This window comes from Dicentrarchus labrax, unplaced genomic scaffold, assembly GCF_905237075.1.
Source record: "Dicentrarchus labrax unplaced genomic scaffold, dlabrax2021, whole genome shotgun sequence".
Classification (NCBI taxonomy): domain Eukaryota; kingdom Metazoa; phylum Chordata; class Actinopteri; family Moronidae; genus Dicentrarchus; species Dicentrarchus labrax.
The window spans coordinates 1-17,230 of NW_026136830.1; the positions used below are offsets into that span (position 1 = coordinate 1).

Consider the following 17,230-nt stretch of genomic DNA (forward strand, 5'->3'; position numbering starts at 1 on the left):
TATGGAGAGAACTAAATCCTAAAGGAAGAGACTATACTTTTTCTTATCACCTCATTCAGTATATTCAAGGATAGATTATTTCTTAATGTACAATAAGGACAGTTTGTCATGATCCGTTCCTGGCTTTTCCGTCCTACTGCCAGTTCTGCCAGTACTTTTCCTGTTCACCTGCCTGCCACTCTCACCTCATCAGTGCAACCACCTTCACCTGTGTTCCCTCACCTGGTTTAAACCCACTCTGTTCACTCAGTCTCTGCCAGATTGTCTTTAGCAGCATGCAAAGCTCTCTCGCAGTATTTTCCGGATTGCTTCCTTGGTTTCGACCCTACTTGTCCTTGACCCGTCCTCGTCGTCCCTGCCCAGGTAACCTGAACTGCCCTTCTGTCCCTGACCCCTCTGCCTGCTCACCACTCGTCTGTCTCCAGTTTGCTTGGATTCCCTCCCTGGAGATCTCAACTAGAAAGTCAGACTGTTTTGCTTTGTGGATTGTTCCTGTGTACTTGCTGTGGATTTTACGACCCTGCTTGGTCAATAAACTGTCGAACTCCGCCACCTGTCTCAGCAGGAGTTGGTGCTCCTCTCCCTTCGCCCCGTGAACCTAATGTGGGAGCACCTGAGCGTTATGATGGCGATCCTGTCACCTGTAACGCCTTTCTCTGCAACTGCTCCATCATCTTTTCCCTGCAGCCGCTCACCTTTTCCTCCGAGGAAGCCAGGGTGGCTTATACTATTAACCATCTCACGGGGCGGACGCGTCTTTGGGGCACCGCTGAGTGGCTGAGGGGGACCTCTGCCTGCCCCTCTTTCCAGTCCTTTGCCAACGAGCTCAGGAGGGTCTTCGGAACCGGATCTCTGGGGGCCGACGCTGGACGAGAGTTGTTGGATCTGGTCCAGGGGAGCCGCTCAGTCACGGATTTTGAGATAGACTTCCGAACCAAGGCCCCCATGTGTGACTGGAACCCGGCCGCTCTCCGTGATGTCTTTATGCGGGGGCTGGCTGGGTACATGAAAGATGAACTTGTAGCTTATGAACTGCCGTCTACCCTGGAGGGTCTAATTGAGCTCGCCACCCGTCTCGACCTGCGCATCCAGGCTCGCAGGAGGGAGAGACGCTCTGAGTTCCAGTCACGTTCTGCCCGGCCACACAGCTCCCTTCATTCCAAGTCTCCCGTAACTCCTGCCTCCTCCTCGTTAGCCTCAACCGCTCCTGTAAGTGTGGAGGATCCTGAGCCTATGCAGCTGGGTCACACCCGCCTCTCACTTGAAGAGAGGGAGAGAAGGCAGAGACTGAACCTTTGTCTGTACTGCGGCCAGCCAGGACACTTTGTCAGCCGGTGTCCAGTAAAAGCCAGAGCTCACCAGTGAACGGAGGCATACTGGTGAGCTCCATCCTTGGTCCTGCCTCCCTAAAAGGCCCAGCCTCACTGGTGAGTTCCTGCTGCCTTCTGGGCTCCCACTCCATCGCCGTCCTCGTCGATTCAGGGGCTGACGAGAGCATTATGGACCAGGCCCTCGCTCTCCCGGCTTGGTCTCCGCCCAGAGAAACTGTCATTGCCCATCTCAGCCAACCCTCCCCAGACATGTGCTGGGGAGGGTTACATCACAAACCAACCCTGTGCGCATGCTCCTGCCGGGGGGCCACAGTGAGACCATCCAGTTCCTGCTCCTGTCTACACCAAGCCAGCCTGTCATCCTGGGGTATCCCTGGCTTCGCAGGCACAACCCCAACATTGATTGGACTACCTGTTCCATCCAGAAGTGGGGAGAGACCTGCCAGCGGACCTGCCTCAGGATACCATCGCTGTCATCTGCTTCTCCTGTTCCTGCTCCAGCCCCAGATCTCATCGGAGTTCCAGCAGCTTATCATGACCTGAGAGAGGTGTTCAATAAAGCTAAGGCCACCTCTCTGCCACCTCACAGCCCCTATGACTGTGCCATAGACCTCCTCCCGGGGAACTTCGCCTCCCAAAGGACGCTTGTACTCTCTCTCTGCTCCTGAGAGAAAGGCCATGGAGGAGTACATACAAGACTCCTTAGCGCCAGGGATCATCCGTCCTTCCTCTTCACCTGCTGGTGCAGGGTTTTTCTTTGTGGATAAGAAGGACAAGTCTCTGCGGCCCTGTATAGACTATCGTGGACTTAATGACATTACAGTTAAGAACCGCTACCCCCTCCCACTCCTCTCCACAGCCTTTGAACTGCTGCAGGGGGCAACAGTGTTCTCCAAGCTCGACTTGAGGAATGCTTATCATCTGGTTCGCATCCGGGAGGGAGATGAGTGGAAGACGGCCTTCAACACACCAACTGGACATTATGAATATCTGGTGATGCCCTTTGGTTTGACCAACGCCCGGCCGTCTTCCAAACTTTGGTCAACGACCTGCTCGGGGATATGCTAAACAAGTTTGTCTTCGTTTACCTGGATGATATCCTGATTTTTCTCGTAACCAGGGGGAGCATGTCACTCATGTCAGATCTGTCCTCCGCCGCCTCCTGGACAATTCCCAGTATGTCAAGACAGAGAAATGTGAATTTCATGTACCCTCAGTCTCCTTCCTGGGATACATCATTGCCAAGGACTGCTTGCAGATGGATCCAGCTAAGGTCTCTGCAGTGACCTCCTGGCCAGTTCCGGAGACACGCAAGCAACTGCAGCGTTTCCTGGGGTTTGCCAATTTCTACCGGCGTTTCATCAGAGGTTTCAGCTCCATTGCCTCTCCCCTCTCAGCCCCTCACCTCATCCAAGACATCCTTCCGCTGGACTGACGAGGCACAAGGCGCCTTTGACACCCTCAAGACTCGCTTTTCCACTGCTCCCATCCTCCAGATCCCCGACCCTGATCGCCAGTTCATTGTGGAGGCGGACGCATCCAGCGTGGGGGTGGGGGGCGGTTCTGTCACAGCGATCCACCGTCGACCAGAAGGTCCACCCCTGTGCCTTTTTCTCTCGCCGCCTAACTCCCGCGGAAAGGAACTATGATATTGGTAACAGGGAGCTTCTGGTGGTGAAACTGGCCTTGGAGGAATGGCGCCACTGGCTAGAGGGAGCTAAGGTGCCATTCATTGTGTGGACTGATCATCGCAACCTGGAATATATTCGATCTGCCAAGAGACTGAATTCCAGACAGGCCCGCTGGTCACTGTTCTTTGACAGGTTTAACTTCACACTGTCCTATCGACCCGGGTCTCGTAACATCAAACCAGATGCACTTTCCCGGCAGTTTCCTGAGTGTCCTGATGAAACGGTTGAGCCCTCCACCATCGTCCCAGCCTCCTGTCTCGTTGCTTCTGTCACTTGGGAGATAGAGGAGAGGGTGCGGGCCGCCACTGAGGACCAGCCTGGTCCTAGTTCCTGTCCCCCTGACCGTTTGTTTGTTCCGGCTCACCTCCGCTCCGATGTGCTCCAGTGGGGGCATGCTTCCCGGCTCACCTGCCACCCCCGGCATTCAGCGGACCCGAGACTTCCTGCAGCAGCGCTTCTGGTGGTCTTCAATGGAGGAGGACGTCCGAGGCTATGTCAACGCCTGTCCTGTGTGCAACCAGAACAAGACCTCTCGTCGTCCACCAGCCGGCTTCCTGCACCCATTGCCTGTTCCTCATCGCCCATGGTCACACATCTCCCTGGACTTTGTAACTGGCCTACCTACTTCCAAAGGTCACACTGCCATCCTCACAGTTGTCGACCGTTTTAGCAAGATGGTCCACTTCATTCCCCTTTCCAAGCTTCCCTCTGCCAAAGAGACAGCTGAACTGGTTCTCCAGAACATCTTTCGTCTTCATGGACTGCCCACTGACATTGTCTCCGACCGGGGGCCCCAGTTCACATCCATGTTCTGGAAGGAGTTCTGCAGTCTAGTTGGGGCCTCTGTCAGTCTGTCTTCTGGCTTCCACCCCCAGTCCAATGGGCAGACAGAGAGAATGAACCAGGACCTGGAAACCACTCTTCGCTGCTTGATCAACCACAACCCTGCTTCCTGGTCTGAACAACTGATCTGGGTAGAATATGCCCACAACACCCTCACCTGCTCTTCTACTGGACTTTCTCCCTTCAAGTGCGCCTATGGCTATCAGCCTCCACTGTTTGCCAACCAAGAGAGGGAGACTGCCTGCCCATCGGCACAAGCCTTTGTTCACCGTTGCCGGCGCACCTGGGACCAGGCACGTACTGCTCTCCTCAGGTCTGCTGACCGCTACGCTGCTGCCGCCAACAAGCACCGCACGCCTGCTCCCCGCCTACCAGGTTGGCCAGAGGGTCTGGCTCTCCTCCCGTGACTTGCCCCTAAAGGTGGAGAACCGCAAGCTGGCTCCCAGGTTTGTTGGGCCCTTTCCCATTGCTCGCATCATCAACCCCTGAGGCGGTACGTCTTCGGCTTCCCCGGTCCATGAAGATTCACCCGACGTTCCATGTCTCCAGGATCAAGCCAGTCCGAGAGAGTCCTCTGGTTCCTCCCATGCCGCCTCCTCCGCCTCCTCAGCTCGTTGATGGCGGTCCGGTGTATGCTGTCAGGCGCCTCCTTCGCTCTCGCCGCCGTGGACGTGGGATGCAGTATCTTGTGGATTGGGAGGGGTACGGTCCGGAGGAGCGTTCCTGGGTGCCGGCTCGGTTCATTGTGGATCCTTCGCTTATTTTTGACTTTCACCGTCGGCATCCTGACCAGCCTGCCCCGTCCTCACTTCCGCCTTCTGCGGGCCCATCTGCTGATGGACCTTCTGATCCTCTGGTCGGGGGGCACCGATGTGGCTGCCTCTTCCTGCTCATCTTCCTCTTCTGCTGCAGAGGACGTGGACTCTGCTGCCTCTGAGGAATTTTAGAAAGTCAGACTGTTTTGCTTTGTGGATTGTTCCTGTGTACTTGCTGTGGATTTTACGACCCTGCTTGGTCAATAAACTGTCGAACTTTGCCAACGCTGGTCTCAGTCTATGCTGTTCTTGGGTCCAATCTCACGCCCATTACACAGTTACAGGATTGAAAAATGTGAAATTCTGATAAGAGACCTATCAGACCATAGTCCAGTATACTTGTGTTAGGGATTAGTCATTGCAATATATTTTAATACACATAGATGTGAAAGCCTGCATTTTATAAAGCTTATACACACAAAGATGAAAAACACAGACACATAGTCTCATCTCTGCTTGTGAGCTACAATAGCTGCAAACATCTGGCCAGGGGAGGAAGAATGGGTTATCTCCAAGGTCGGAAGCACCCAGTTCTCTAGTTGCTCTAGTTTCATAAATGATATTGTATGGGAGGGGAAGCAGGGTGGAATTACTAATTTTTCTTTTAGGGCACTGTCTCCTCGGAATTGGTTGGGCCGTGTGCCAAGAGACTGGGACCAGTCTGAGCACCAACAAGGATGCACCAAGTCTAAATCACATTGCTTAATGTAAACAAATATAACCTCTTGTAACCTTTGGTCATTACTCTTTTTGGGGCGAGAAAAGACAGAGTAACAGTACTCCGCTGACTGTGGCTTCTCAATCCAACAAGATCCTTGTACAAGTATTATTTTAAAGGAGTCATATTATGCCCCTTTTTCAGGTCCATAATTGTATTTTGTGGCTCTCCTACAATAGGTTTAGATGTTCAAAAAACACATTATTTTTCTCATACTGCCTATAGCTGAGCAGCTCTTTTCAGCCTCTGTCTGAATCGCTCGGTTTTAGCGCCTGTCTCTTTAAGACCCCCCTCCCGAAAAGCCCAGTCTGCTCTGATTGGTCAGCATTATGACGCGGCTCACGCGGATGACGCGGCTCACGCGGATGACGCTCTGGCCCCTCCCCTTCGTTGCCGGCAGGTAGCTCCTCACTGTTACTGAGTTTAGCTGCATTTCTACCATCAATATTAATTCAATAACTGCTTCTGAACCAAAAACTGCACCAGCGGACATGTTAGAGCGGGAGTCTGACCTGAAATCACAGAGAAATTAACATCAACAACAATCAGGATCACAGCTTTCTGTGACGTTTTCCTCAGGTAAATACTGCTATATTAACTACATATACATATAACTAATATATATATATATATATATATATATATATATATATATATATATTAACCTCTATCACATAATGTTAGTGTTTATACCTTAACTATGAGAACCAGCACTGTGTTTTATGCTTGACTTTACAGGTACAGCAGTGAGCAGTGACCTACAGTCTACACAGCCCAGTGAAGTTAAACATATTATATATTACATAATATTAACAACATTAGTCAAGCAGTTTTTTCTAGATTAGAAATACCCAGTAAATGTACCAAAGTAATCAGAGTAATAGTATAATGATTACTGTAACCTCCCATCTGTTATATTCTTTATACACATTAGTTTACTGAGACCATGGAAACAGAAACCTGGAATACTTTATCTTGTACAACATGTCAACATAACTGAAGGAATTACTCATCTAATAAAGTAAATTGTTTATGGGGTTGAAAAACTGCTAAGTAACCAACTGTTAACTGTACTGTATCCATATTTCATATTCTGATATAGTATTATTACCAAAGATAACCTTCAGATATTTGTAAAAGCTGCAATTATGTTTAAAACCCATTAAAAATACTGTATACTGAATATTCTATCATTTATATTATATATTGTGATGTAATTTATCTTCCAACATAATAAAGTTTGAATGTGAGACAGTAATGTATTGTGTTGCTTACAGTCATTAATACAGGTTTAAATTTCACATTTTCATATTGATAGATGACCAGATTTTCAACTCTTTCAAAATCTTCATAAAACCTCTGTGAAATTATTATCTGTTATTTATATAAAACCACACTTATTACTGAATTTAAAAATGACCAAAACTCTTCTTAAAAGTAAAACACTTTATTTATGTTTCAGTCATATTCCAGTTACACATGTTGTAAGTAACAAAGCTAGAACTTTTATGTAAACTGTGCAGATCATGTTCTCCATCAAGGTTTATGGTTTCTAGTATATTGAAGTGTGAGCTGGTAATGGAGCTCTGCAGTCAGTGTTCATCTTCATCAGTCTTCCTTTGGATGCCCAGACTGTCCTGATGCTGCAGCTGTCTCTGTCATCTGATGGGTCCAGGAACTCCCTGAGCTTCATCAGGTCACCTGTAAGACATGGCAGATTCAGTGTTACTTGTAAGGCAGCATATAATATACAGTGTAATATAATATACAGTATAATATAATACAGTACAACAGCTCATTGTGGCTCAAAGTAGTCCTAAGTTATAAACTAAAATAATAAAGCAGTGTCTCTGGTGGGTTCCTTGTTGCAGCTAACTGTAGTGATGTGTTGTTGAAACAGTCTGAGGTTACCAACACAATGTCTATCTAATGGCAGCAGATACACACACAGGACATTTACTGACTGTAACTGATGTTGGAACAAGTTCCCGGTGCAATAACAGACATTCAGCAGTGAGCCCTCAGTGTTTATAATACAATAGGAGATTATATGAGTATAGGATGTTACACTGGACCTACACTTATATCGTCAGTAATAGCAGTACTTCAGTAACGCTAAATAAATGGATCAGAAAACTTTTATTCGTCCGTTTGACTCCACATAAAGCCTAGTGAGCAAAGTTACACAATATTACTAAACTAATGAATCCCTGCAGTTTGACTATTTCTCTCTCACAGTAGCTCTATTGTTAACTCTGGTGCACGTTGATCAAGTTCATTTACACACCGTAACAGACACACACACACACACACACACCTGAACGAAGCAGAGAAACAACAAAGCTAGCGCTAGCTGATAACGTTAGCACGTCAGTATAAAGTTACACAAGAAGCATCATGAAAACAACCACCAGACTCCAACCTAATGAACGGTTATCGATCACACTGCCCCTCGTATTACATCATAAAGTCCCACAGACTCAGTAACTATAGTAACACAGTGACATCACAGAGCTGCTGTGTGCTAATCAAAGCTACAATGCTACCAAACTAATGACCTCCGCTGCTGAATTTATACACAGTACAAGTACAGTGTCTTCTGATCACAGCTTTATTGATCCACACGGTGAACAGATACTGAGCTACCCAGCAGATAATAAGTTACCAGGTTAAAGACAATTAAAGCTAACTGACGTTATATTCCCGGTTCCATGCAGTTCAACAAGCTAACAGCTGATGAGCAGCTACAGTTTGTTCACTCTGAGGTTTTCTGCTCTTTCTAACAGCGACACAAACATATTACTGACTGAGCACTTTAACTAAATACAGACCAACATAAAGCCAATTTAACCCGGTCACAAAACCCTCAACAGTAACGGAGTTGAAGTAGAAGCTTTGTGATTTCTCTCCTGTATTCTGACTGAGGCAGCCCACAAAAACATGACTGAGTCATTTTTTTTCACACTTTGCCTGCTGATAGGCCCTCCAGAGTCCCAAATGTACATAATCAAATGATTAAAAAGTTGGTTTTGCATAATATGTCCTACGGAGCCCCTAAAGGGACATGAAAAAAAAAAAAAAATGAAACGTTTCTAGTGAGCACTAGATAGTATCTAGTGCTCACTAGATAGTATCTAGTGCGCACTAGATAGTATCTTGTGCTCACTAGATACGGATCTAGTGCGCACTAGATAGTATCTTGTGCTCACTAGATACGGATCTAGTGCGCACTAGATAGTATCTTGTGCTCACTAGATACTATCTAGTGCGCACTAGATACGGCTCTCGTGCGGGCATGATGTCTGAGAGACCATCCACTGCATTTCGGTTTGTGTTTCTGTGTGAAAATGACAGTACAGGAGTTAGTTCGACTATATTTTAACCTGGGACTTCATTATAAGGACATTGCTGCTTTACTTGCAAGTCGTCACCGTCATGTTGTGTCTGAAAGACATTTAAAACGAATTTTGAAGTCTTGTAGTTTGTTTCGGCGCAAGGGATACGTCACTTTGGATCACGTAGTTAATTTCATTCATGAACAGTTACAAACATCTGGCCAACTCTGTGGGTATAGGTGGATGTACACAAAATGCAAGGAGAATGGATTACACGTCAAGAAAGAAGAGGTACGCTTAATTCTAAAAGAACTTGACCCGAGGGGTGTTGAACTCAGAGCAAGGAGACGGCTCCATCGCCGAAGCTATTTTGCAAAAGGGCCCAATTATATTTGGCACTTTGACTCTTATGACAAACTGAAGCCATTTGGTATCTGTATCAATGGCTGCATTGACGGGTTTTCCCGGAAAATTATCTGGATGAATGCATTTACTACCAGCAGTGACCCAAAAATCATCGGAGGCTACTACATAGAGGCAGTCCAGAGATTGGGTGGTTGTCCAAGGATTGTCAGAGGCGACCGGGGCACAGAGAATGTTAAAGTCAGAGACTTTCAGCGTTTTCTTCGTCGCAACATTCACGACGGCTCCGGCATTGACAGCTACATTGAAGGGGCAAGCACAGCAAATCAGCGAATAGAGAGTTGGTGGGGCTTCCTCAGAAGGGAATCAATGGAATTCTACATCTCTCTGTTTAATGATCTGAAGGACCGTGGCTTGTTCGATGGTGCATATTTGGACAGAAGTCTAATCCAGTTCTGCTTCATGGGAATCATTCAGGTACAAATGTATCATATTGTTATGTAAAACCTAATTTCATCTTAAATTGTGTCCCACAAATGTTTTTTTGTTGTTGTTACATTCTCCAATGAGCAGCTGTCCACCTGTCTTAATCACTGTCATCCATGTGGTGTCCTACAATAATAATTCATAATGAAACGCGAAAATGGCTCTAACAGGGTTTTTTGAGCATGGAGGCGCCACGCACCGGTCTGCCATATCGTCACATTGTGTGTGCCCTCTCAGTGTCAATCATACTACTGATAGATGAGAGAAGGGGCTGATTAATTAGAATATAACATAACTTGTTGTGGGTGGAAACCACCAAAATGGTAGAAAAAGTTGCCTAAAACTAATTTTGTTGCCCAAACTTTATACTTTATTTAATGAGAATAAACACAGTAAAAGCAACTCAGGAAAACGGGCAGCGCAGCCAAGCAAACAGCCAACCATTCAATCAATCTGTTAATCATTTAATTGTTTACAGTTAACTGATCGTTAAGGAAATAATCTAATAAAGATAATAAAAATACAGAAAACAGGACTGACACCGCCACATTATACTATATATTCAATAATCCATCTATTCTGGGGGGGTGGGAATGACTGTGTGTGTGATTTGATGTGTGCACAGATTCGGGAGGTGCCGGTTGATAATGGTTTAGCACTGTAAAAGCTGCCTGAATATGTGTTCAGACATCCAGAGTGGCAGCAGAGGAGCACATATCCCATAACATACACATAATCAGGCCTAATATGATATCAGCTTGACTAGTGTGTGTGTGTGTGTGTGTGTGTGTGTGAGAGAGAGAGAGAGAGCTATATGTCGACTATAAGCCTCCTTGTGTGTGTTTATGTGGTCTGTGTTGCAATGTTGTTGTCCACGGTGCTGAATCGTCCTGAGCGCAGACACGCCACGGCTTCTTCATTATGATTTATTTTAGCTTACTCTGAACTGCCATTTTAATCGAAGATAAACTTCCAAAGAATACTCAAAATATTTCTCTTTATTCAATTAATCCAAAAAGCATTCTTATTCTTTCTGATAGCTTTTCATTCCCTTCAGGCGTCTTCACCGCTCTCAATTTAATATTGATATATGCGATCATGCAAAACACAAAATAAGTACCATGGATAGCGCCACTCAGCCAGCCGTGCCAAAACACTTATAACTTTAGTATTTAATAAAATAATAAATAATAATGGAAAATAATATATAGTGAGCGAACTCTATCAGACGGAGCACGAAATAACAGCAACGGCTGCGAATCCATCTCTGCTCTTCGAAATTTTTGTTCTATCTTTGAAATTTTTGTTTATTTTCCTATCATTTCTCCTTACTTCATCAGAAAAGTCAGCATTTAGCATGATTTATTTCAAAACTTTTATAAGGCCCACATGAGAATTACAAATTGCATATCAATTAACTTGTTTTCTTACTTTCTAATATACCGTTATTCCAGGACCGAATTAGATGAGACCATCCATGTGTGGGATTCACATGTCATCAGACCATCGAAGAATGACAGGGTACCCAGTGGTCGACCTCGAATCATGTACATGTTCCCAGAACTCTACACAAGTGATGACCGCATTTCCCCAGTGGACAGAGCTGATGTGCAGTTGTGTCAGAGTAACTGCACATTTCGACCAGCAGTGCCATGTGACCCAGACATCTACAACATCTGCAACATTCTGATGGTGGAGTCACAGCTGCATCTTCCAGCTGATGCTTATCAAGCATTTGATTTGTACCTGCATTTGAGGAATGAGATAAGATCCGCTCTCTAATTTGAGATGGAACTACATTTGTATCCATCTAAACTGAACACATGATCAGACAATTCTTCTGCAGTCCACCATGCTTTATTCACCAAACATTCTCAGTTGTAAAGTTTTCCCAGGAACTCTGTAGAAGCTATATTTGGAATTTTGGATTATTTCTCCTTGGAAAAAGGATTGATCTGTCACTATGTGCACACTGACTGTTACAGACATTAAGAACATTTGCAGCGATATTGTGCACACAGTTTTTCAAGGTACTTGGCAGTTTTGCCTGTCATGGATAACTTTTAGCAGTTCTTGTGTGGATTTAGGCTGTCTCAGTTGTTTCTGTCTCTTGAAGCCTGTGTTTCTTTGAATCAGTCTGGGATTACCTCGGATTTTTCAAATGACAGAGTATTAGCTCTTCTCAGTAATTTGTGCTGGAATTTGAGATTTAAATTTGTTGTACAGCATATAGCAGTATTGTCATAGATGTTTTACTTTGCCTTTACATCAGTCATGAACAGGAAACGAACAAAATCAAAACAAAGAAAAACAACATGGCAGGACATGAAAGAGGAATTACATTTTTACAACAATATTGTGCTCTTGACAGTTACTGTCTGTATGTTTACCATATGAGGCTCCAAAAAAAACAGCCATGGGTAGCCATTTGAAATGGTACTGTATGTACATCAAACAGGTATTATTTTGTTGAATGCTGAACTTCTTTCTTAATAACAATTGCAGAAAACATGCACATGATAATATGAAAATGAAAAGGGATGTTCACCTATGAGAGCAGACCTTTCTGACTTATCAAAATGATCAAACTTAAACTGTCTTCTGGACTTAAACAAAATGTAAAACTCAGTGTGCTGACAAATATTACAACAAAATCATTAACAATAAGAAAAAACAAAACCAAAGCAAAAAAATTAAAAAACTGTTTCAGTTTTAATAAAGGTTCAATAAAGCAATGTCATCAGATTATGCATCTGATTTTATCTCCTCTCGTTGTAGAACATTTTTTTCTTAGTTGTAATACATGAATGAACAAATACAGTTTTTTAAATGTAAATCTGTAGATTTGTTTCAGACAAATGCTATAACAATGTCAGTAGAAGAGGAACATTCACTACACAATATCCATTGTAAAGCAATCGCCAGACAGGACATTGTCAAACTCTTGACGAAACTCAGGGTATGAGCTGTAGGTGCATGGTAACTCAAGAACTGCTCCACATGTGTGTGCTACAGGCCTGCGACTTAAACCACACAATCTATTAAAAGTTACTTCGATTGTGTCTGTGCACAGCACAGTGGACCCTGTGCAGAAGCGTAAGAAGATCTCCAGTTTTCTTTGGGCGATGCTTCTCACATACCGTAGCAGGTGGTTAAGAGCTGTCTGCTCTTGTGGATTTAGGGCTTTCAGTTGATGGCTTTATCATCTGGGCCACTTTCTTGTTAGTTGGCCGCTTAGATTCGTAAAGCTCCATTATGCTTTCTTTGGTTATGAGTGTTGGCACAGCATTGTGAATACTGGAGTGGAAACAGTCAATTATGAACTTTGGCTCTTGAAGAAGAGCTTTGTGTGCCATTGTTAAAATGGCAGCCCGTACGTTGTCTTTAGAGGGCAGGCAGTGTGAGCCCATTCTTGAGAAGACGTCGAGTAAGTCCTCTTCAACAGTTTCATCAATGTTGCCCTGTAGTGCTTTTTCAAGTGATGCACGCTCATTCTCTGAAAGAAATCTGGAAAATGACATCATCAAGAGTTCTTCATCCACTGAACCAAGTCCTTGACAACAGGCAAGAACAAAAGCTGGTGACAGTCTGATTGGTATGATTTTGTGGTCCAGGTATCCTTTCAACCACACTCTTCCAAGAGCTTGCCATGCCTTCTCAGAATAGTCTGGTCGTAGTCTGGGTACTCGTTCATCTTCCCCCTCACACTGTTCCAAGAAATGTTCCCAGAACGCAGAGTATACCTCTCTTGACACACCATCACTGTCCACAGCTTTCTCATTTGTAAACTCCATTTTTAGATTAGCATTCAGTATTTTTGGTTCCATGAAGATATTAAGGACATCATCAACTATGTTTACTCGTCTTAATTTCACAAGGAGTTCTTTTCAAATGGGTCTGGTGATGCTGGAAGACTGCTTGATGATACAGGTCCATCATTCAGTGTAGAGTGCTGCAAGATTTTAAAAAAAGTAATTAGGTGTGATTATTGATCGATTAATCAATTGGTGAACAGAAAATGAATCAACGACTTTGACAATCAATATATCAATTAGCATGCAGAAATGAATTATGCTGTGGTTCTAGATTTGCTGCTTTTCTGTCTTATATCACAATACATGGAATATCTTTTGGTTTTGGAATGTTTGGATGAAAAAGTAATCTAAAAACATCAGCTTGGTGTGAGAGAACTTGGGATGAAAATTTGTCACTGTTTTGTACATTTCATAGACAGAATAATGAATAGGGAAAACTCTTTAAAAGAATCAATAATGGCAGTAATATTCTTTTTGCAGCACTGCTAGAAATGACTCAGTTCTACACTATACCTGCATACTGGTGGAGTCTTGATTATCACCATCATCACCACAAACAGGTCCAAAGTTTACTTCAAAGTCCTCAAGAGATGCTTGGATGGCAAGGGCAAGAGGGGAATCCAACTCGTCATTTAACAACTGGTCTGGATCTTGATTTGACACAGGCATTAAACACTCGTCTTCAGATCCATGCCTGCTTGTTGATTGCCGAGTTTGATTGCCAACATCACCGGAAGATGGTGGATGCAGGACCTCTGTGTTGCTCATCTCAGGAGTTGATGGTCTTGATTGACTGATTGGTTCTCCTCTCTGTTGATAATTAAATGAAAAAAACAAAACAAACATTATTACCTTATCTTTGTTTTTGCATCATCTGATCAAAGCCATCATGTGTACTATCACATTCATGTGATTAAAACATCTTGCACCTGAGCAGATTGTTTTGGTATATGCATATTGAGTTAATGTGGCATTGAACTCAAAACCTTTTGCCCACTTCCATCATCTTAGCTGCAGTTAAAATTTTGGATGGATTTACATTTGTTGTTTGCAACAAAATCATGGTCTCTTAAATCCCATCTCTGTGTCCTCACAGACTTCACGAGTTCGCAAGTTTTGGATTTTATCTTTGACTTTATTTTTTGGTTTCAATTTTGTATTTGATATTTTGATTGATACATTTTTGTTTCCATTTTAAAAAAGTATTGTTTGAACACTTTGGTACAAATTAATCTCCATACAACACAAGTTCCATACTGTATATCACAAACTGGGTCCATAAAAAATATGCAATACCGGGGGCTTACTTTTTCATGGTTTTCCTGCATTGAGCCACTGGGTGCTGGATCTAAATCAGTGGAGCTCTCTGGATGATCCCCTCGATGATCAGTTCCAGTCCTCCAGTGATGACATCTCCTGGTTTTGTTCCTCAAGGATTGTCTCTGCATTGTCCTAGTCTATAAAGAAATCAGCAGATCAGCAAATTATAGGCTTATACAGCCATGATTGTCCAACTGTTCAATACAAGTCTTTCTGAACTTATTGTGATTGAACATGCACATAAGTGGAGAGAGAAGTAGAGCAAATATGTTTAGAAAACTGTATTTACATCTCTTGACCTCTTGCAACTCAACTATCACCCCTGATTCAGCAGATAAACATTTTTTTGTTTGCAGGCTTCATGATCCTAATAGATTTGACATTGAGTTAAGACAATAGATTTATCCTCAAAAATCACTGATTCTAGTTGTTGAATTTCATGAGAAGAAAGACAGATAAACTACATGGCTGTAAGACTAAGATTATTTTGGCCAGATCCACAAAAAAATTAATTGCGCCTGCTAATTGCACCAGAATTGTGCAGCATTTGCACCCCCAATCTGCCCCGTTTAATGCCGTTTAATTGAATATGCCATATTTAAGAACACAGATTGGTCTATAATGAACATTGCAAAGAGCACAAATGCCCTACATTGCATGTCTTTAATTAGCAGAAGTGTGCACAAATAAAGCTCTCCACAATCACAAACCAACTTTCATGTATTTGTACTATTCTAGTATTTTACATCTATAACATAATCTACTGAGATTTTCCTTCATAGTACAGCTATTAATGTGACTCAGGCAAGTTTGATAAATGTTAGATTAATGTCTAAATCATACAATATTGTTGTTCAGGTGTCACTGAATGTATGGATTTCACAAAAACATCAGTACTGATATTATGTTTGTTGCCCACAGCTGGCTGCAGCATCACAAGGCAGCTGAAACTATACGTGCGTCTCCAAACTAACAAAGAGGCTGATGTGTGCGTTTACGCACGGTGCTGAGGTAGCTTCATTAACATGATTGGCCAGGATTTGATGATAGTTAATGTTCTGTGTTTTACTATACATCTCTACCGGTCAGCTGTTACACACTGTTTCCAGGTTTATACAGACCTTTATGGATAAATTCTGAGCCTCATCCCATCTGTTATTTTTATTTTAAAATCTGAAATATATGATTGTCCCCGATCAATATTCAGTACCTAGAGTATGTATTGATAACAGAAATGTGGCAGAAGATAAATTACCTTCATTGGCCTCTCATCTGTGGGCTCAAGTCCGATGATGCATCAGAGAGAAGTATTACGTCTTTAGCCTTGGAGGTTGTGTAGATGCGCAGCATTCGGATCTTAGTCTGCTCGTACAGCTGGCTCACTGTGACTTCAGGGGATACTGCATTGTGACTAAAATCACGAATATCAAACTCGAAGTCTTCCACTGGTCCTTTAGATGAATATCCATTTGGAAAAAACAAGCCCTTGCCCGTCTCCAGCAGTTCACCCATAGTTATTGATTTCTCCACTGACAGGTGCCGTGTTCCACCTCCATTTCTTGTTTTGATCTGGTGATAAGTGCCGTTATCAAAGTGGAGCCATCCCATTTCAATCCGCCGGGTAGCTTTGGCTGCATGTTTATTGCCAACAATGTTGCCAACTGTTTGTCTGTCGGCAGGAGTTTTCCGTTGTTCCCCGAGCCTGTCTCTTACTCTCTCTGCATGAAAGCGGACTTCACTGTCTCCACTCCTCCTGACTTTTCATTTGTTACAGTTCTTTGACGACAAAATGCTCTGAGTGCAAGTCGGTCCCCATATCTTACGATATACTGTCCTAACTCCTCATCTGTCATAACACCTATGACGTTGATGTCGATCTGTAATAAAGCAAGGCAAACGTCAAAAACGTTGGAAAAAATTACATTAACATAGCAGGTAGAGAAAGCTAGCAACATTAGGCTACACATGTATTGCTTACTTTATGTCACAAAAGTTAACATTTATCTTTACCTTATCATCTTTTAGTTGGTTGATGACACTATCAGGTATATTTCCGTTTTCAGGAAAGAGAATAAGTCCACTTCTGCAGCCATTCTTTGAGGTTAAGATCTTAATGAGCCTAAAGGCATATGCACAGGAAGCACAACTGCCTGTGCTTAATCTAAGGTTTCTCATGAGATCCAGTGGTTACTCGCGAGATCCGTATCTAGTGAGTCACAAGATCCGTATCTAGTGCTCACTAGATACTATCTAGTGAGCACAAGATACTATCTAGTGAGCACTAGATACTATCTAGTGAGCACAAGATACTATCTAGTGAGCACAAGATACTATCTAGTGAGCACTAGATACTATCTAGTGAGCACAAGATACTATCTAGTGCGCACTAGATACTATCTAGTGAGCACAAGATACTATCTAGTGCGCACTAGATACTATCTAGTGAGCACAAGATACTATCTAGTGCGCACTAGAAACGTTTCATTTTTTTTTTTTTTTTTTCATGTCCCTTT

The 17,230-nt window shown here is 43.5% G+C and overlaps 2 long non-coding RNA genes across 2 annotated transcripts; one reads left to right on the forward strand and one right to left on the reverse strand.

Annotated features, from left to right (window-relative positions):
* The first annotated feature begins 5,377 nt into the window (after positions 1-5,377).
* On the forward strand, positions 5,378-6,656 carry LOC127359934 (uncharacterized). The gene is made up of 2 exons (XR_007883049.1): positions 5,378-5,977; positions 6,137-6,656. It is a non-coding gene; the product is annotated as an uncharacterized LOC127359934 (long non-coding RNA).
* Positions 6,657-14,132: 7,476 nt separating this feature from the next.
* LOC127359933 (uncharacterized) lies at positions 14,133-15,996 on the reverse strand. Its single transcript, XR_007883048.1, has 3 exons — positions 15,973-15,996; positions 14,705-14,854; positions 14,133-14,207 (listed from the first exon to the last, which is right to left on the reverse strand). It is a non-coding gene; the product is annotated as an uncharacterized LOC127359933 (long non-coding RNA).
* Positions 15,997-17,230: the final 1,234 nt, after the last annotated feature.